The sequence below is a fragment of the Trachurus japonicus genome, unplaced genomic scaffold (genome assembly GCF_045865225.1).
Source record: "Trachurus japonicus isolate A0001 unplaced genomic scaffold, Traja_1.0 AP029794.1".
Taxonomy (NCBI): Eukaryota; Metazoa; Chordata; class Actinopteri; order Carangiformes; family Carangidae; genus Trachurus; species Trachurus japonicus.
The window spans coordinates 3099-23719 of record NW_028219927.1 but is presented as its reverse complement, the minus strand read 5'-3'; the positions used below and the strand labels follow the sequence as shown (position 1 = coordinate 23719).

The 20621-nt window shown below is 43.9% G+C and overlaps 1 pseudogene across 1 annotated transcript; it reads left to right on the top strand.

Moving 5' to 3' along the window:
- The first annotated feature begins 2547 nt into the window (after positions 1 to 2547).
- Positions 2548 to 10252, top strand: LOC146960952 (DCN1-like protein 5; annotated as a pseudogene). Its single transcript, XR_015035329.1, has 7 exons — positions 2548 to 2648; positions 5820 to 5989; positions 6547 to 6641; positions 7042 to 7150; positions 7780 to 7886; positions 8005 to 8109; positions 10187 to 10252. The product of XR_015035329.1 is annotated as a DCN1-like protein 5 (transcript).
- The last annotated feature ends 10369 nt before the right edge of the window (positions 10253 to 20621 follow it).

Below are 20621 nucleotides of genomic sequence, written 5' to 3'. Positions count from 1 at the left end.
GGGGGGGGGGGGTGGGGGGGTGGAGGAGGGGGGGGTGGGGGGGGGGGGGGGTGGGATGGGGGGGGTGGGGGGGGGGGGGGGGGGGGGGGGGGGAGGGGAGGGGGGGAGTGGGGGGGGGGGGGGGGGGGGGTGGGGGGGGGGGGGAGGGGGGTTGATTATACTTAGTCGTTTTTTTTCTTACCTAAATTTACTGCAGCCTCAATTAAACTTATATTGCTCATTTTATACAAAAATAAAAATAAACATTTTCTCTTAACCCGTCATCGTAAAATCCAGTGGGCGGGCAAAACGTTTCACTCAGTTTGTTGGGAACGTCTGTGACGACATCACACCCCTATAAAGTAAATGGTTCCGCCCATGTCCCACGAGGAAAACGAACCGGCGACTACAGAAAACCACGGTGCCGGAGAAGCAGGTGGATGCTAATTGTATCAGACGCAGAGTTTGGAAAACAGAAAATAAAGTACGTGTTTAGAAGGTTTTTAATGTGACCTTAGTTTGTCGTTAATCGAAAAAACAAAGAGTCAAAATGTTATAACTGCGTGTGGCCTGTGTTCATGAAGATGCAGTGAGCGTGTTGACCAGATTAGCTAACGTTTAGCTGTGTAGCTGTGACAAACCCGCCGAGCCAACAACCAAAATGAGTCCCCGCAGCCCGGACCACTGTCAAAACTATCAGCTCCCCGTCTATTAACCACGTCCAACTTTCTCCGGTTATTTTATCGGCCCAGCAGTTAACTTACGGGGATCTGGTCGCTGTTAGTAACACCACCGTTCCGAAGCCTCGTTAGAGCCGTGGATCAGTTAGCATAAGCGGCTCAATGTCTGGTCCATCCCTGTTTACCGCTTAATTTCCCAATGGATGGTTTTATTATTATTGTGTTAGTAACGTTAGTTAAGTAGCACTGTTGTTGGTATTTGAGTGTTAAAGGCAGTCTCTAAATTTGACGATTGTTTTTTCTCAATTGTCTCAATATTTTTGTGTTTAAATCAGCGGGGTCATTTTGTATGACATTTACAATTTGCGTTTTCACTTACTTGCAAAGTGTCCTGATAACAGATAACCTGGTTTACTGGGAAGACGCGATAAATACCAATCTTGTCCTAAGCTCTAAACATTGCCAGGTGTAAATCGGCGCATGATTAAAATTACCCAGCGTGTGCACATTTATGTATAATGCCCCATATCCGAAGTAACCTTAATTATTTGAATGTCTTTGAATTACAATTTAAGCAATATTGTATTCAAACACCTGCAACTGTTACAGCTGGTAACAGTTGAGCTCACAGATTCCTTTAGTAAACTGCAGTGTAGTGTTTTGAATACATGAGTGCTCAATAGTATTTTCACTGTCCATCAAGTGGCTATTTGGGTTTGTTGTCCTCTGCCACGATTCAAAATAAGAAATACTGCTTTACACAGAGGCTCTGGCCCAGGGGCCCATTCAGTAATCCGTCCATTCGACTCAACATTTATGAGTCCAGCTGAACTGACCACAGGCTGTGTTTAAGTCAGACCAGTTTTTGTTTTTTGTTTGTTAAAAAAAAAAAGAAATGCAGTTCAGCATATTTCTTTCAGAGTTACTCAGACGATTAACATGCTGACATTTAGGCAGATGTGAGTCATGCCATCCAGCTGTTGCCACACTTTCTCTTATAAAGAACTTGCCTCTTGCAACATGATGACCCTCACTTGTTATGAACTGTAAATTAGAAACCTTTTATATATACATGCCATAATAAAACCTTTACTCATAGTGTGGTTTGAACATTTTACTACAAGTAGCAACACATGCAGCAACATACAGTTTTAAGGCACCTGTCCAGATTCAGATCCACCTCAAGTTAAAGGGTGTGTGCATTTTTGGCAACTGTATATTGCAGTGCACAAAGCCGGGTTTATAAGGACACATGGAGCCCTTATTGGGCCTCATCGACCAACAGCAGTGGTTGACCTCTGCCATTTAGTTTTCATGAAAATTGGTGACAGGCAGACTTTCTGGTCTTGCCGCAGAGATTGCACCGCTCTTCTAACAACATCATTTATTCTGATGGACCTTTCCTACTAAATAATTTCAGTGTTTGAGCCAATTTACACTGTTCAGTTTTGCTATTTGCTCAGTCACTTGCATGTCTAAATGTCTAGCTTTTGTGTTTTGAGATACGGTAGTAAAGATATCTTGCATGTGCTGATTATGTGTTTTACTTACAGAGGCAACCTTTGCCACCTGGCAATCAGAAACACTGGACAAGCTTGTGAGTAGTGAACAGTGATAACTTTGGTGAAATTGAAATGTTAAGCTACTGTACTACAAAGTGATGTGCAGTTACGATTTACCTGACTGTTGGATTTCTTGTTTTATTCCAGGATCGGTTTAGATTTGAATGGACGAGGGCAGCCAGAGGCACAACAGGTACTGTACTGGGCATCCTGCTCCTCTCGATCCTTATGCAGATGTCACATTTTTGGTTTATGAATGTGTCATCTTTCCTACCTTCTAATAACATGTGATGTGACTTTTTTTTTCTTATCTTTTGCTACATGTAGTCCAGCTAGTGAGGCCCGTTAAAGGTTCAGTGATGCCTGTGAAGAAGAAGAGAAAGCTCCCTGATGCAGATGATCATGGGCACAAGTGTAAAATTACAAGGTAAACAGACACTCTCATCCATTTACATTTTAACCTATGCCCCCATAGTAAGTCATCGATCTGCACTGCAAGAAATCACCTCCACTCATAATTGCTCATATTTTACAAAACCCATCAGAACGTGTGTGTGTGTGTTCAGTTTTGGTCCTGCTTTTGCTTCTGGAGAGCCCTTTGCTCTGACATGTAATAAGAAGCTATTTAGAGCATGAGAGGCTCACTGCTGGCGAGGACAGTCATTGGTTGAACCTGCATGTAGGCCGAAAAAGGACTGGCAGGGTTGTCTTTCCACCTGGCAGTAGGGCGCAACTGCTCCCCCTCACCTTCCAACTTTCCGCGTGTGTTGCAAGGAAGAATTTGGTCCAGTCTCAGTCCACAGCAGGAGAGAAGTGTCTAAGTGTCAAATAGTTCGTACTTTCAACTATAAGTATGTAAACGGTGTGGAAAGTGGGTGTGGACTTTTCATTTTTAATTCCAGGGGTTTTACAACAGCTCAGGACTTGTCTGTACATGTATACATCATGTCATTTTTGTTGTTGTTGCCAGCACTGCAGGTCTGAGAACAGTGGCTAATTAAACCTGTGTTGCTACCATTTTCACTTTGAAAGAGCATCTGCCAGGTTTTTGTTGGGCAGTTAATTAAAATCAAACAAAAACTTTTTTTTGAATAGCTGCACTCGGCTTCAACCTGTATTTTTTTTTTTTTTTAACTGTAAATCATCTGATCAATCTGAGGTTGCAATCATAGATCAATAAACTTGTGTCTGATCTGTTTCATTTATATCTTCATCTTATTTGTGTCCATCAAGTCACAGCTGGATAAATATATTTCAACATTTAAAGCAGAAGTAAGCGATCCGGTCGTTTTGGCTAATGCTGCGTTCCAGGCAGGCTTTTGAAACCGTAAATTACAGCTTCAAGTCACGACTTACGACTTTGTAGCGTTCCAGGCAACCCACTCATAGTTACTTTCACAGATAAAACAGGTCGGAAAAACACAACGGCCACTCGTAACTTCCCACCCGTGAAGTCGTACCAGATCGAACTGGTACGACTTCACAGGTCGGAAAAACACGAGTTGCCTTGAACGCACCATAACGTCCATCGACCCTCAACGTCACCAACATTCAGGCGCATCCCTTGGCTTAATCACACACAGCCACTCCAGCATGCCCGATCTCCAAATCTCCTCATTAGGATAAAACTTGTAGGATACGAGAAGTTTTCTCCTCGGCTCAGAGCAGAGTGACTGACAGACCCGTGTTTCGGTCCAAACACTCTATGTAAGTGATTGCTGTTGGAAGATATAACTATTTAAGACTTATATTAACACAAATATATCGCTTACTTCTAATTCCTCCTGGCCAGTAGGTGTTCCACTCACACTGCTCTCGCTCCAACCTTCCGTTTTACTGGTTGCCAGTTATCCACCTTTTTCCGAACGTCAAAAACGTAGCCTGTTTTGCCGGTTTTGGAATGTTATGTTTACGTTTCCATGGTTTCAGTAGCCGCGGTAAATGCATGGATTTTTTTTTTTTTCCCCCAATGAAAATCTGTAAAAAAAACGCCTGGATCATCACAGCAGCTTTTAACAAGTGGATATCACCCAAATTGACATCTGTGTTAAAAGCCAGCGTTAATAGATCCATGCGTTTACCGCAACAATGACAACGCACTGAAAACCATAGGAAACGTAAACGTAAAATTCCACCAAACCGGCAAACCGGAAGCCAGTTTTTTGACCATAGATGACGTTCGGAAACTTGTGGATAGCAGTAGACACATGACAAACAAACATTCTAATGCTGTTGCCACAGAGATCATTGTCCATGCCGACGTTGCCAAACGTAACCAGATATGTAAATATTTATATATTTCGGACCCGCTAAAATTTATTAAACAATTATTTATATACTATTTTTAAAAAAATACTGTAAAATTCTACTTTTATTCTGCATACCCTCTAAGACATTCTGTGGATTGCATTATTTTAAAAAAATGTATCCTTTTGATGAAAAAGGTTGTAAGCTATAAACCATTAACCCTAACAAACAAGATTAATCCCAATTAAAACATTACAGAAATGTAAAGCTGAATATCGTGATCTAGTAGACGAAACTGAATAAAATGTAATCGTTTGAACTAATTGATTCTTTTCTCCAGCTCAGACTCTTTCACTAGCTGTGTCCCAATTCAGGGGCTGCATCCTTCGGAGGGTGGATTTGAAGGCCGATTACGTCACAGCGCTGCGCGAAGGCTGTCCCAATTCGTCTCAATTCGAAGGTTCCATCCAAATGCAGCCTCCAAATGCGTCCTCCTTTTCCCTGCATTCGGAGGATGCACCGCTATCATCCTTCGCGGCCTCCCGTATCCCAAGATGCTTTGCTGCACCGTTGTTGTTATTAGCAACCTAGCCGTTAGCTATCGAACGGAGCAGCTCTGTGCTGTAGCCATGGTAACCCGGCTCTGCGGCCGGCTCGGAGGTGTGGCTGCCCGCTGCTGAGCTCTGCTCTGCTCTGGCTGCACAGGTGAGGAGCGGAAGGCAAAGGCAATCTTGTGTGTGACCACTTTTAATAAAGAAAGCTATGAAAACACATTATTTGTGCTCTCATTTATTCTCTATTCAATAGCCTACCCCCCTGGCTGCTGTTCACTGGTTTGTTTATTAGTATATTAATGATGAACTGGCCCTTGTATTGATTCTACTTCTTTAAAAAAAAAAAAAAAAAAAATAAGCGAGGGGGGCGGAGGAGCGGTAGAGCTGTTAGCAAGCCGCTACTTTTAATTAAATGTTTTTAACAGTCCGGCCCGTTGTTTACAGTTACGCCGTTGTTTACGTTCGGATCAGGAAATGCTCTGAAGGCTAGACCGTCCCATTTACCGACCGTTGATGCGGCCCCCGGAGGAGGCTCCGAAGCCGTTGCCTCCGGAGACCGCGTAGGCTGGGTCCTCCGAAGGCTGCAGCCCCTGAATTGGGACACAGCTACAGCTGCTGCTATTTTAATGATAAATGCTGTTTGCTGTTTATTTACTCGTTGCCATGGTGAATTGTTGAATCTCCACTCATAATGGCTTTTTATATTCCTCATGTACATGGTCTGAGTGAACATACTCTGAGATCAGCTGTTCTGGAAATGAGCAGAGTTGGTTTTAAAACTGAGCCCTTTGTTGCAGTTTCACTCGACCTCAGATCCGTGGTGCGAAGCTCATCAGCTCTGAGAAAGTGGTCTCCAATAAGAAGTGCCTGGCCTGGTTTTCCTGGAGTATGCTGGCCCCTGACAAGGTGGTCGGTCCAGAGGCCATGGAAAAGTTCTGCGAAGACATTGGTGTGAGAACCAGAGAATGTGAGTCCCTGGCCTGTGGACCATGCTTATCCGGCATCTTTACACTCAAACTGAGAAATCAGAGAGTTAACCAAAAACACTAAAGAACCACTAGAAGCAGCACTGATGTGGTTTATTGAAGGGATGGCCCTCTTAAAGAGGGGCGACATGTTGTTGTAGACGGCAGCAGTTTGGAGATAATATTTAGGCTAATAACATTGTCTACTAAATTGGCACCTATTTACCCACCCGAAAACAAACGGAACAACACTAAACACTGGCAGATTAAAGACTTGAAATATTTATTTTTTATAAAAGTTAGTTTTCAGCTGCATGAAATACCATAAGGCATTTTACACAAATCAGATATCCTGTATGTCTGTATTGCCATTTTACCCATTGATTGCTTGTTTTTTTGCACAACTACTCCTTCAAGTTTCACTGCTTGGAAATATTTTTACAGCCTCAGGAAAGCAGACGGTTCACAGTGTGAAGACATAGTGAATGAAGACCCTGTGCATATGTACCGATGTGGATTTAAATGACAGCTAGAATGAAAGTTTGTCTCTTTCTTGCAGAATACAATGTTAGTATTAGCCTGGCACCTAGAGGCAGTATATATGGGGTACTTCACGAAAGAGGAGTGGGCTCAAGGGAATGACATTAATATACAGTAAGAAACCTTTTATTGTAACTATCTCTTCTCTAAAATGGAGGTTAAATATAAGACTTTGTTTTGTTCTTGTCTCCCCCATTTATTTTATATCCTATCAAAATAAGCTTCACATGCTGTTCAGTATGATCATCTATTATATGATTAACATACACGCTCACACACATGTACTTTTATCTTTGGCAGACTAACCTTTACTATCACAACCAGAATGCCTAAATTGTCTTGAACTCCCTAAGTGCAAAACTCACACAGCATCCATCCCAAAACGAATGTTACACACTCTTGCACATTGCTGCAATCTTACCTCACTGGATTTAGTTGTCAGTAGACTTGTAAAAAAAAGATCTAGTGAATGGTGTGTTATGTGTCATACATATGGTCCTTCACCTACTTGCAGGTGTGACTGCACAGAAAGGTTACAGGGCAAACTGGATTACCTTCGCAGTGAGCTCAACGACTCTGCAGCCTTCAAAAACATCTACAGATACGCTTTTGACTTCGCCAGGGTGAGTTTGGTTTCTTCTTTTTAGTTTGTTTGTTTGTTTGTTTGTTTGTTTGTTTGTTTGTTTGTTTGTGTTAAAAGTAGCCAAACGTCACATGAAGATGTTGTCTTTGCTGACCTCTAGTGGTTAAACCATTCACCTGGCTGCTGTGAGTACAGGTGTATCCCAGGACAGCATTGAACATCATTTTTGGGTGTGTTTCCTGGTACAACAAGGCAAATGACTGATGACAAGCTACTACTGTCATAGAGAATAATCAGGGAGGACAGTGAAACACTTGAATTGCCAGGTGGCAAGTTGAAGCACATTCCTGGTCAGCTGCTCAGTAAACACAGCTCTTCTACTGTTTACCACAAGGAAAAACCAAAGATGGAATGAGAAGTAATGTCCCTGATTATTGCAGAGTCTTCTGCAGTGTTTTCACCTCTGACTGTCGACAGGTTAGCAGTCTTCCTTCACTGGTCTCTGAATCATCACTCCCCCAAAAAATAAAATAAAATGATAATCATATTGAATATCAATCTAGAGCTCTGGAAACGTTTCCACCAGCAGGAGTCACAGGATCCAAAAAGACTGAAATTCACCATTTCTGTCATCTCAACCTGTTGTCTTTGTCCCTGTTTTGTCATCAGGATAAGGACCAGAGAAGTTTGGACATGGACACAGCTAAATCCACTGCTGGCTTTTTACGCTGGGCAGAACATGGCCTCTCTTCCCAGTCTTTAACCAGTTCCTGGAGGTAACTTGAAGCTCTCGTTTTTTGGGGGGATGGGCTGAAGAGCAGTCATTTCTCTCGCCGCCCTCTTCCCCTCTGTTATTTCTTCACTGCCACTCTGTTTTTCTTCTCTCTCCCACAGCAGTCCAAGTACAAGGGGGATGAAAAAGGACCATTGGTATAACTTTCTGGAGTCCAGCAGGACCATCAACACAGACCTCAGTAACTACGATGGAAGATGGAGCCTGTGAAGTGGATTTTCCCCAGCCGTCCCACAGTAAAAAGCTTTAGTCCACAGCTCAGTAACAGTGAAAGGAGTTCCTGGAAAACAAGTGATGCTTCAAGCTTAGCGACTATGCCCCAGTTCCAATCTGACACCTTAGAGGCGCGTTCACGGGAAGTTCATAGCATTGTGAAGTCAAATATATGGGATGCTGTCAGAACGCAAGTGTTAAAAAAAGAAAGAAAGAAAAACAGTAAACAAACGTAGACAGAGCTCCCATGTATCTTTATGGGCTCTTTGCACAGCTCCACTACTTCCTGAACTTAATGCTGCTCCTTCATTTCCTGTTCTTACATTATTGGACAAAACCTGGATAAATCCAGGTGTGTCTGAGCATTGTGACTACTCCCCCCCCCCCCCCCCCCCCCCCCCCCCCCCCCCCCCCCCCCCCCCCCCTCCCCCCCCCCCCCCCCCCCCCCCACCCCCCCCCCCCCCCCCCCCCCCCCCCCCCCCCCCCCCCCCCCCCCCCCCACCCCCCCCCCCCCCCCCCCCCCCCCCCCCCCCCCCCCCCCCCACCCCCCCCCCCCCCCCCCCCCCCCCCCCCCCCCCCCCCCCCCCCCCCCCACCCCCCCCCCCCCCCCCCCCCCCCCCCCCCCCCCCCCCCCCCCCCCCCCCCCCCCCCCCCCCCCCCCCCCCCCCCCCCCCCCCCCCCCCCCCCCCCCCCCCCCCCCCCCCCCCCCCCCCCCCCCCCCCCCCCCCCCCCCCCCCCCCCCCCCCCCCCCCCCACCCCCCCCCCCCCCCCCCCCCCCCCCCCCCCCCCCCCCCCCCCCCCCCCCCCCCCCCCCCCCCCCCCCCCCCCCCCCCCCCCCCCCCCCCACCCCCCCCCCCCCCCCCCCCAACCCCCCCCCCAGTACACACCTGGATTAATCAGTTTGTCCAATAATGTAAGACAGGAAACAAAGGAGCGGCATTAAGTTCAGGAAGTAGTGGAGCTGTGCAAAGAAGCCCAATGTTAATGGGCGAAGCATAGGGAGAAAAAAAAAGATGTTTACTGGACCCAGAATTAATGTTGCTTGTCACAACTGTGGTGTAGTTTGTGATTATTGATGATGATTTGAATCAGATCTGATCCAAGAAACAGTTGTTTTGAGTCCTGTCCCTCACACACCTTGTGCGAGTTGACAGTAAATGGTAAATTATCTGTCCCAGACTGGACCCGAGTCCAACAACGTTTTGAATCCTCACAGACACACTCAGGCCCTGAACCCTCACAGACTTAACTGCCATCAGCTTTAAGTGACTGAGTCTTTAGGTGGCGGATTGGATCTGGGCCTCTGGCTACAGAAGATGCCAGCCGTGTCAGGGACTGCAGTAACCTGTCTCTGATGTAAATATGAGTGTGATTGTAAAAGCTGAGGGGATGTGAAGAGAGGTTAATCACATTCAATGAGTAACAGTCCCATCCTCAAGGTGGACCTCGTTCACTCTCTCTTGCCTCTCTAAGGGGATGTGAACATTGTGCCTGTATGGAATATGAATGAAGCACCACATGGGCTTAATATCATGAGACAGTGGTGGTTAGATCGACCTATCCACTGAGGAAATCCAACATGGAATGTAAAACTCCAAAACTTTTCCAAGTTAACCCCGATGCCTCCGGAGTGAATCTAGATTTGGTAACTCCCTGTAGGTTGTTGACCTTGCTGCTGTTAGTTAGTAGGCTATTTTCACATGTGGATACAAATGACAGTCCATCAAATCAGGGCTTACATGAACACTAGATGATGCAACAGCCTGCATCCACCTCTCTGAGACCTAGAGCTTGCTGTAACAGTTAGCAACAGGTCAACAGCACAAAGGCAGAAGTTGGTGTAAACCAATGTTTTTTTTGTGATCAATTATATATTTGTGTATGGACCATTAAAACAATTAGACACAAGTAACATAATTTCCTTTTTATGGTGTACATAAAATGCACAACATAAATAACTAAAAAAAAAACAAAACCAAAGTTGACCTATTTTATTTACATTTGTACCTTATTGTTTTGATAGAAAATTGTCCGTGTTTCACTGACTTTCCCTCCTTGTTTTGTCTGCAGGGCCAGTGCTGGCAGATGAGTTTGTGGAATGGCGGAATACATGGTCAGGCGTCATAGCAGACTACGGTGCAACACCAAAAAGGAGGAGGGAGAGAAAGCAAACAAACAAAAAACCCCAAATAACACAAGGAATCTCCTTATTGTTTAAGAAAAAGGAAAAATACACATTTCTATGGACTACAGAATTCATCCCTGTGGACTCTGGGTACACTCACATCCCATCAGAGTTGGTCTCCTGTGTCAGCCAACTGTTGTCAAAGAAGCCTTTCTCTCAACAAGTAGTTTTTTATTATAGTGTTATTTTGAAGAAAAGAAACGTGGGGCAAAAGTTCCTAAAAATAAGAAAACAAAAAGAGAATAATGAGTTTGTGGAATTTATGTTTTTCTTGAAAATTATTTTTTTTCCCCATGTTGTGTCTCGTTTATAGATGTTTTTTGACAGTAATAAAAAGGAAATGGAAGTGTGAACAAGCTTTGTCATTGGTATAAACTGTCAAAACAGCTAGTGTTTGACCAATTTAAGGAAGTGACATCCCTCCTACAGTTTGTATCACATAAAGGCTCAGATGTTACCACCTGTGTGCACACTGTCTTATAGTGAACTCCCCTCCTTGAGATGACTTGGTAGGATGATGTGTAAGTGACATTGTAAACAGGTTGTTTCCTTTGGTTGGAGGTGAGCTTCATACCTTTGATTCACTGACGGGACTGCAAAATCAGTCATGTTGTATATTGTCACCGTAGTTAACTGGTTATTGGGTCTCTGGCGTTGTCAGTGTGAACACAAATGGTGATGTCCTGTAGCGGGGAAGCTGGTATAGGCAAAGGTAAAACTTTTAATTACTGCTCATGCTCATCACTTTTTCTGGCCCAGAGTGAAATAACCACGTTGTGCTCCTCATGAGGGATTTATTACATCTCACTATAAATGAAAGAGGTGATAGATTTGCCAAGAACGTGTGTTTCAAACTGGAAGTTCAGCCTTACTTGTTAGTCCTCCTCCCTGAGCCTTTAACTCCTTTAACTCAATGTGGATTTTGTTGAAGCAGGTTTAAAACCTGCTCCTTGGCCCATGGGGCAACAAGCAGGTCCAACTGTTAGAGCCAGTTTGACCCACCACTAGGTGGCCGATGGGCACTAGCATTTCTGAAAGATTTTGGAAGTTGGGGAAACTGATTCTCTCGTTTGGGGTGGGGAGCCAATCCCAATACATATCCCCGATGGCATTAAGGTGGAGGTGGGGAACCCCTTGGACAGGTTGCTGGTCTTTCACACAACATTCACACCTACAAGCTCTTCAGAGTCACCAGTCAACCTTGTGTGTGTGTGTGTTTTTGGACTGTGAGAGGAAGCTGAAGAAACCCCACACATACACAGGGAGAACATGCAAACTCCACGCTGAAAGGCCCCAAGCCTGGGGTTCGGACCTAGAACCTTTCCCCTATTTGCCCTGTATGGAGTATACACACCACTGAACCGCAACCACATCACCACCTGTATCAAAGCATTAGGAACCATCCTAGCTGTTACTCACAGCACCCAACAAAGGATAAAATGTAATTGAATTCCTTCCAGGTCTCATTTAACATGTAGACTTATTCCTTTATTTCTAGGTTTACTTTTAGATCATTGTATATCCTACATTCCTTGCCTTTCTGTGAAACAGATTGTTTTCTCTGCCAAATGCTATAAAGAATGTTGAAGAATGGGGAAAAAGCCTGGAAGCACACAAATCACTGATGTGTGCCAGGTTTTTCTTTTAATCCTCAAGTTTCTGGTCCGCCCTGAGAGCACTGACCTCCACCTGTTTGGAGGGACTGTAGTGCCCAGAAACTCCTTCCACTATAAAGATGTTGATTAGTAATCTCTGGAGGAGGGTCTTGGCGAGCGAAACTAAATAATCTCAAACAAGAACTTGAGTGCTTCTAAATCTCAATGGAGGCTAGACGATTGTGGGCAACAGCTCAGGGCCTGAGAGAAATTTTGCACCACTGAATTTCATCATCAGATCGGATCCTCTGTCCTGGAGCCACCTTAACAGGCTCTTCTGTACCAATAGTGGCCCGACACTTGGAAATCAAGCAGCAGGCCAAGGCATAGGGTGGAGACCAACGCAAAGCACTCCACTTGAGGCATTTAGACTAATGTTGTCTCCGTGATCTACTGTGGCGTTGGCAGCTGTGGAAGTTGCTGCGTTTGGCAGGGAATGTTCTATAATGTCAGCCTCCCAAGCCAATTCCAATACCCATGCAATGTTATCTAAACAATTAGCTAACACTAATAGATGCTCCAAAGCACTGTGTTTAGGCAGACTGGAACAACATGAAAGACCTGGTAATTTTATCTTTTTCTGTATTCATAACAGCCTCAGGTTTCTGGTTGTGTCCTTTATTTCTCATTATCTCAGCCTCCATGTGCCTCAGAGACTGTTTGGAAAACATGGACAATGTGTTTACTTGCCTTAGTATCCTGGTTTCAATCAGAGAGCTCCAAAGGCCTGTGCTACATATAAAGATTTGATGTTATCCTACCACAGTGGTTCACTTATTCACTGGGGTAAATCACCATGGTGACAGGTAAACATGGGATCAGATCAAAACATACTGACCAATCAGATCACAGAGAAAAAGAGCCCTCTTGAGTCTTCATCCCAGGAATAAAATAGTGAGTGGAACATTTGCATAAATCATTTGAATTGTTTAGCTGCTCCAGACTTTGCATGTGACAACTCTGTTTTAAAACAGACCTACACAGAGAGTTTATCACACAGTGACTATTATAGCTTCATTTCAACTGAACAAAGATTCTTCTTTAGGATCCTGACAGTGATGAAGCTTACTCTTTGTCATTGCTGCTTATCAGAATAACATAAGGAGAATCTGTGACCAGAACTGGGTATAATAAAAACTAAACCTCTGAATGACTTTGTTTAGAACAACACTTTTCAGCATCATAAATATGATTTATACATTTTAACATTTCAGTCAGACTGATTGATCAGAGTCAGGCATGAACTCTGCTCTGACAGAAACAGTCTGACATTACCTTGGATTTTTTTTAAATTTGCATGTTCATAACACTTTGTTCATGATGATCCGACAACAACGACAAAAAACTTTTTAGGCTGACCTCATATTGAGAAACCATTTCCAGTCATGTCATCTTCATCTCACATTGTTGAATAACACTTTAGGACGTGCTTCCTCTTATATCATATCAAGAGCTTTATTTGGTTCTCAGTTTTCTGAGCCAGCTGATAACCAGCGTCACATGTTAAATTTAGTTTATCCCGATAACTATCAGTTATCCTGGGTATGGATATCCTGCTTTGTATGACAGGACTTTACTTTGACAAAGTTAGTCCAGGTGCTATGGCAAAAACGTCACAGTCCCACCCACACACATGGTCCAAGTCTTGATATAGTAACCATAATGTCCTGAATAGGAGTAACCTGAAAGTGTTCCCTCCCTTGAGACGTTAGGACAACCAATAGTCATAAAAATAGCTTTTGTTACTGTAATTTATAGCTCTTTTTATTTATTCTTTTTTTTTTTTAATTTTACTGCTGTTTTATGTTGAATTAAAATGTCTGATGTTCACCTTCTCTGTTAGGCTACTGTTTTCTTTTTGTTTTGCTTTTGTTTTGTTTTGTTTTGTTTTGTTTTGTTTTGTTTTGTTTTGTTTTTCCCCAACGAGTCCCCTAATGTTTTGTTTTTTGCACTTTTATATTATTATGCAATTCTCGTATGTCCGTGTCGCACTTGAAGGCATCACATAATCTGGTGGAGCCGTGAGATGAGTGAGGGTGTTACGCCCCTGTAAAGGGGAATAATAATGAATACACACAGACACGGTGTATCGTCAGTCACGTCCAGTGTAATAATGTATTTTCAATAGTTCACAACCTTCTTCACAGCATTGTACATTGTTAATAAACCAAAACTGTTTAAGCACCTGTTCTGTCAATATATAGTTCAGTAAAAGAAATAAAGCATTGGCGTTGGAAATATAAAATATATCTCTACAGTGTTATTAAATCAGAATTGACTAACTGTATTTTCAATACACAGCAACTCGTGGTGATAATATTCCACATCACATTTACATCTGCTTCTGTAACAAATAATAAACGAAAGTATCTCACATTTTATCATGTGGAATATTCACAACCAAACCAACATTCTGCTAAATGGAAGTTAATAATCATTCATTCACTCATAAACAGAAAAGAATAACGGCGCAAACCGTTTATCATTAACATATTTCACATTAAATGTCTGACGGTTTGTAAATAAACAACAAAACTGTACCTCTGAACCAACGTCGTCTACACGGCACGACGTAGCTAGCAAGAAACTACGGTGGAATTAGCATTGACAATAAACGAAACTAAATAGTTCTCAAAAGTGACTTCAAACTCCGTATATATACTCTCTACTCATTTTTTCTGACACATAAAACATTTAAAAAAAAACACATGTTACAGCTGCTTTTTGTTTAACGTTTCTTACCTGTAAAGGGGAATAATAAAGAATACAACACAGACACGGTGTATCGTCAGTCAGGGGGGGGGGGGGGGGGGGGGGGGGGGGGGGGGGCGCGTCCAGTGTAATAATGGACGAGCGAAAAACAGACCGTCCTTCCCCCCTTCCCCCTATCAAGTTTCCAGCGCAGGCAAAAGCAATCGAACCCCGAACACCCGAGGTGCTTTTTTTTTAGGATTAGCTTTCAGAAAACCAACTTATAAGATGAAACACTTGAGAAACCACATAATTAATATTTAAGAGAGCTTTTCTAAAATAAAATAGATAATTAACATGTGTTTACCACCCTTTTAACTTGTCACTCTCTATGCACGCCTGTCACACAGACCAAAACAGTAGATAATGGATCACTCGATCAACATATCATCTGGAATTTAACCTTAATCCACTTTTTCTTAAACCTTCATCATTACTGATTTAATCATGTACTTTAATGAATTAAATCATTATAATACCATTCTTTTCCCTTTAAACTGTTTTTAGTAAAACCATGTGAGTTTTTGAACCCTTGTTTTTTAGTTTTAACAGCATATTTAAACCATTAACACACTACCCCCTCAATACAAATGTCGTCCATCGACCTGAACGATTAAGGCAGGTGCATAAACCATCAAAATATTCCTCACATTTCTTATGTAGGCACTTGACCGCACCAAAAGTCCTTGAGTGTTGGATGTGTGGCAGGATCAAGCTGCTTCAAAACAGTCCATCATGTGTGGTGTTTGGTATAAATTGTCACTCAGCTTTCACAAAAGTCCATGAGCGTAATGAGATGTGTATAAGTGTGGTGACACTCCGCTTTCACCAAAGTTCCCATGAAGTGTATGAGGTGTGTGTGTATGTTGGCACTCAGCATTCTCAAAAGTGCCCATGAGTGTATAGATGTTGTGCATGTACGGACAGTCCCTAAATAATGTCTGTTAGTTTTTTTTTTTTACACCCTGTAACGACACAGGCTGGTATGTGGGATACTGTACAGAATCATGACCACATGGTCCTTGGTTGGTGGTATACTGTAGTTTGCTGCATGGGGTTAAACCCATATGTGGATCTGGCTGGAGGGTCCCACACTGTAGCAAACTGGATTATACCAAACTCCATTATAGGGGAATAGCTTTTGGTGGTCGCCTTTCTCTCCTTGGCCGCTCTTGTACTTGTTCACTCTCACTGTGAATGTCACGTGGTGGAGGCTACAGAGGTGGCGATGCAGTGTTTGTTCCCCCAAGAAATTTCCGGTTCCTACTGGAGCCTCATCTCTGTCCAGCAACTCAATCTCACCTGGATCCTCTTCCAGCTGTGTCAGTCTTGGTTTTTTATTAAATGTTCTCCATGCTTGTGAATGTGCTCTTGCCGGTTCAGAGTCTGCTGCCTGGCCAACATATTCCTCTTGATTACCTGCTCTGTGGTTGTGCATCCTGGAGAGGCTGTTGAGGTAGGTAATAGAGCCAGTCATATCCTCTGAAATCCTAATTACTGTCATCCTCTTGCTGAGTACAGAGTACTGATTTTTCCTTCAGCATCTGTCTGTTTCAAGGCTTCCCTCCGTGATCCTGGCAACTTTTAGGGGAACTTCCAAAGGCAGATGGTCACACGGAAGTAAGAGATTGCGATGTAATATCCTGCTTATATCTCGCCCCTTTCCTTGTTTCCCGGTACAAACTTCATAAACTGGAGCATCTTTGTTTACTCGGCGAACGACCTTGTGAATGATTTCTTCCCAATGACTGCGTAGATTTGCCAGTCCCTCCTCTTGGGGTCCAAGTTTCAAACAAGGACGCTGTCCCTCCTGGTTCCAGCTCTGAGCTCCTTACATTGCGATCATGGTTTCTTTTTTCCCCGTGCAGCTGATTTTCTTGCACTATTCTTTGTTTTTTTTTTTTTTTTTATTTCATAGGCTTCCTGCATCCCTTCACAGCCACCTATTCGCATGTACTCCTCTGTGGTCAGGTGTAACTGTTTTCTGGTGTCAGACGGAAGAGGATGTCGACAGGCAGTCTTGGAGTCCTCCCAAAAAGGAGATAAAAGGGAGAACAGCCCTGTGACTTTGTCACAACTTTGTAACGAGAGTTGTATGGCAAAAATCAACATTGTTCAATGAGTCCTTCCAGTTCGATTTCTCTCTCTCTGTCAGTGTTCTGAGCATCTGTATGAGTGTTCGGATTGAAACGCTCTACTTGGCCCGTTTCCCCTTCAGGGTGGTATGGCGTTGTTCGTGAGCCTAGCACTCCAGAAGTCTGCTTCAGTTGTGAGAGGAGCTGGTTTTGAAATTCAACCTCCCTGATCATGATGGATGCGCTGAGGAAAGCCTAACTTTAATGCATAATCATTGAAAAGCTTGTCCGATACTGTTTTTGCCGACTTAGAGGTGGTGGCATAAGCTTTGGCGAATCTTGAGAAAAGATCAATGATAACCCATACATATTTCATAACCACCTGAACACTTATCAAGAAGGGCAAAAAGTCAATGGAGACTAATTCAAAGGGCTGGTTTGTGACAATGTTTTGGTTAGTGGTGCTCTAATCTCTCGGCTGGGTTTCTTTAGTTTCAAACACGACCAGACAACGAAGCCACATAATGTTCAATGACCTGCTGCATATGAGGCCCAAAAGAAGCCGCTCTCATTACCAATGAAGTGGTGCGGCTCGACTCCTTGGTGGCCCCATGTCATCATGTAGTTCTTTCAAAACAGTTGTACTTGTTCTTTTCTGGCAGAACAAGCTGTGTTCGTGTGGCTGTTTTTTCGACGCAGGATGCCATCATCATCTAAGGTGAGTTTTTCCCATTCACGCATCAGTCTTTAACTTTTGGTGCACGTGAATGATTTTTTAACTGATTGTTATCAGGTCTTGTAATTAACTGACGACACTCAATCACTGGGCCGATATTTTTATCTGCCTTCTGAGCTTGACCAAATCTCTGCAGCCAAGAGAGGCTGATGTTTTGAGACTTTGTGATGTCATTTGAACTGAGGCAGACAGAGCCATGGACCACACTGAACTTGTACTTGGGTCGCTCAACTGACTGTACTACTGGCTTGATACTGAACCGAGATGACTATTCCTCAGTGCAGTCCTTTCAAACATGGGTGTCGATGTCTACTGGCATCCCTCGAAAGACAGTCGGCATCGACATTTTCCTTTCCTGGCCGGTCATCGGTATGTTGGAGGTGGAAATCCCGTAATCTCAGCAACCCATCTGCATCCAGTTGCGTTTAGCTTTGCTGTGGACGAAAACATAAGTGAGCGGATTATTATCCGTATACACTGTGGTATGAAGAGCCGATCAAATAAGTCCCTGAATTTTTCACGAACAAAACGGCCCAATTTAGGGCCAGGAACTCCAGTTTTCCGGAATGTAGATGGTAATTCTTCTCGGATACTGTGAAGAGTCCGGGATGCGTATGCAATTACTCGCATTTTTCCCTTCCTGTTGCTGGTATAAGACGGCCCCCCGAGGCCCAGGTTGGACGCGTCTGTGTGTAAAACAAAGGGTTTACTGAAATCAGAGAAAAGCAATTATTGGCGGCTCCACGCGATGATCCAAAAGTTCCTCAAGCAAGTGTATGATTGTTTTTCCTGTCCCATAACAATGGGCTGGTTGGAGGACGCTCCACAGTGTCCTCCTTTTCATCTGTCTCATTTTTTGTTTTATGTTTGTCAGTCTTTTGTGCATCAGCAGGGGCTCTCAAGAGGTCGTACAGAGGGGCTGGCTATTTGAGAAAAAATAACAATGTAACTGACGATAATAACTGCGGAGACCCATGATGGCTCGTAATTCTCCCACTGTGGTTGGCTGCTTGTCTTTTAAAGCTCTTGACAGCTATGTTGTCAGCAGGGTTCAATTTTACTTTCCCTCGGATGAAAACAACACGCCCAAGATAGCGAACCTCTCGACGAAACATCTCACATTAGGCCGGCTTCAACTTTATGCCATATTCTCTTAATCTTCTCAGCACAACAAGTTCCTGACATTTTCAACATGACTTTTCAAACGACTGACTGAACACAAGAAATATCATCGAGGTATGGAATACAAATCTGATCTACCGAATCCCTTCCAGAACACTCTTCCATGCACCGCTGGAAGGCAGCCGGCGCATTCATCAAGCCGAAGGTGATTCGGATCCATTCGTACAATCCCCAGGGGGTCACGAAAGCAGTGAGGGGGCGAGCTCTCTTCTGCCATGAAGCCCTGATGGTAGGCTTTCCCCTGATCTAAAAGCGAAAACCATGAGTGCCCCCCTCAAGAGCCGTCCATAATGTCCTGTCACGCAGTGGAATGGGCTGACGGTCAGGTACAGTCTTGTGGTTTAAACTCACGGTAATCAATACACCAAGCGTAAGCTTCCATCATCCTTTTTCCGAACGAACACACTAACGGGGGATGCATAAGGTGAGTTTGATTTGCGCACCCAACCTAGTTTGATGAGGTCATGTTAAAGTAGCTCTTCATCTCCCTGGTAAAAGAGGTTTTGGCACAGAGATGTAAGTTTTAGCCACAGGCTCAGTGTCTTTTCAGTTAGATTAAAGCCGCAAATTCTCAATACAAGCCAATGTCCTCAACAGAATTAGAGAAAGAACCTGACTCTTTCTCTTAACATTTGTTTAACACTTTTCTTTTTCAGATGAACTGAGATGGTTCACAACGACTGGGGGATCCCACACACACATACAACAGGTTTGTTCATTTCTTACTGTCACAGTACTCACTGATACTGGAGGAGAGGCGCAGGAACGCTCGAAGATGGTCGGTGGATAAACTGCTTGAACTTGCTGCACCACTGTCCCAATAACAGTTTCTGCCGGTGAGCACTGACGTCACTGGTCTGTTGGGTTTTTTGCACATCCACACAATTATGAATGGTTTTGCCCCTTTTTCCAGTGTCACAAGAGTATCGGTGAATTCAAGTCCCTCTGGCCACTGTGGGTCAACACTAGGCTCCAACATCAGTGTTTGTCTCAACTTGTGAAGGTGCTGTCAAAACACGGCAGTCTACTTTTACAGATGTGTGTTTGGGGACATGTACTCCTCGCTCTCTGGTCGTCTTGACAACATATTAAGGAGATCGCTGCTCAGCTGTAACTTGCTCCACAAAAACTTCAGCATGATCCATCTCAAAGCCAGGAAAAGCTGCTTGGACAGTTTTAATAAGCTGCTGTTTATCAGTGGCGTTACTCTGCTGTAGCTCCGTATCAACCAATCAGTCCAATAACATTTGAGCCAATAATAGGTAGTGCAAGACCGTCACCTTTAAATCACCAGGGTGGGAACGACGACCTCTGTTTGTGGGGACTACCCTTCTGCAGCTAATCTGAATGTCACCATCTAAACCATCCGACGTATGGCATGTCTTTCACCATTTAGCAGCAACACGATTTAAAGTGTCATTAGCATCAATGATCTCAGAAATTGTCTCTCAGTGTTACAGTGTGATAAAAAGTTCTGTTTTCCCACGTTCCACACACCACAGTCACTTGTGATCCAGAGTCCCAACAAAGCTCAAACCTGCTGGGTCTTGGAGATGGCAGTCAATGAGGAATTTATATCCAACTAGAGGAGCAACTTTAATGTGTTTTCTTTTTCGTGTTTGTGGCTCTTGGACTGTTTTTACATGAGGTTGTTTGAACCATTTAATTTTCTGTGGGCCATCCAGTGTTAATGTTGACATGCTTTGGAAACAGAATAACACACCTTTACATGCTGAACATTGCCTCAGCCTCTACTGTTTCTTCCATGTGCACCACAGTGTACCTAAAAGTTGGGGCGCTGTTGATGATTTGGTCACCGACCCCTGCCCCCGCTGGGGTAACCCTGGCCCGTTTAAAGCACTCCCTCTGAAATTACCTGATCTGCCCATTCTGCAGTGCCGGCGGCGAAATGTTCATTACT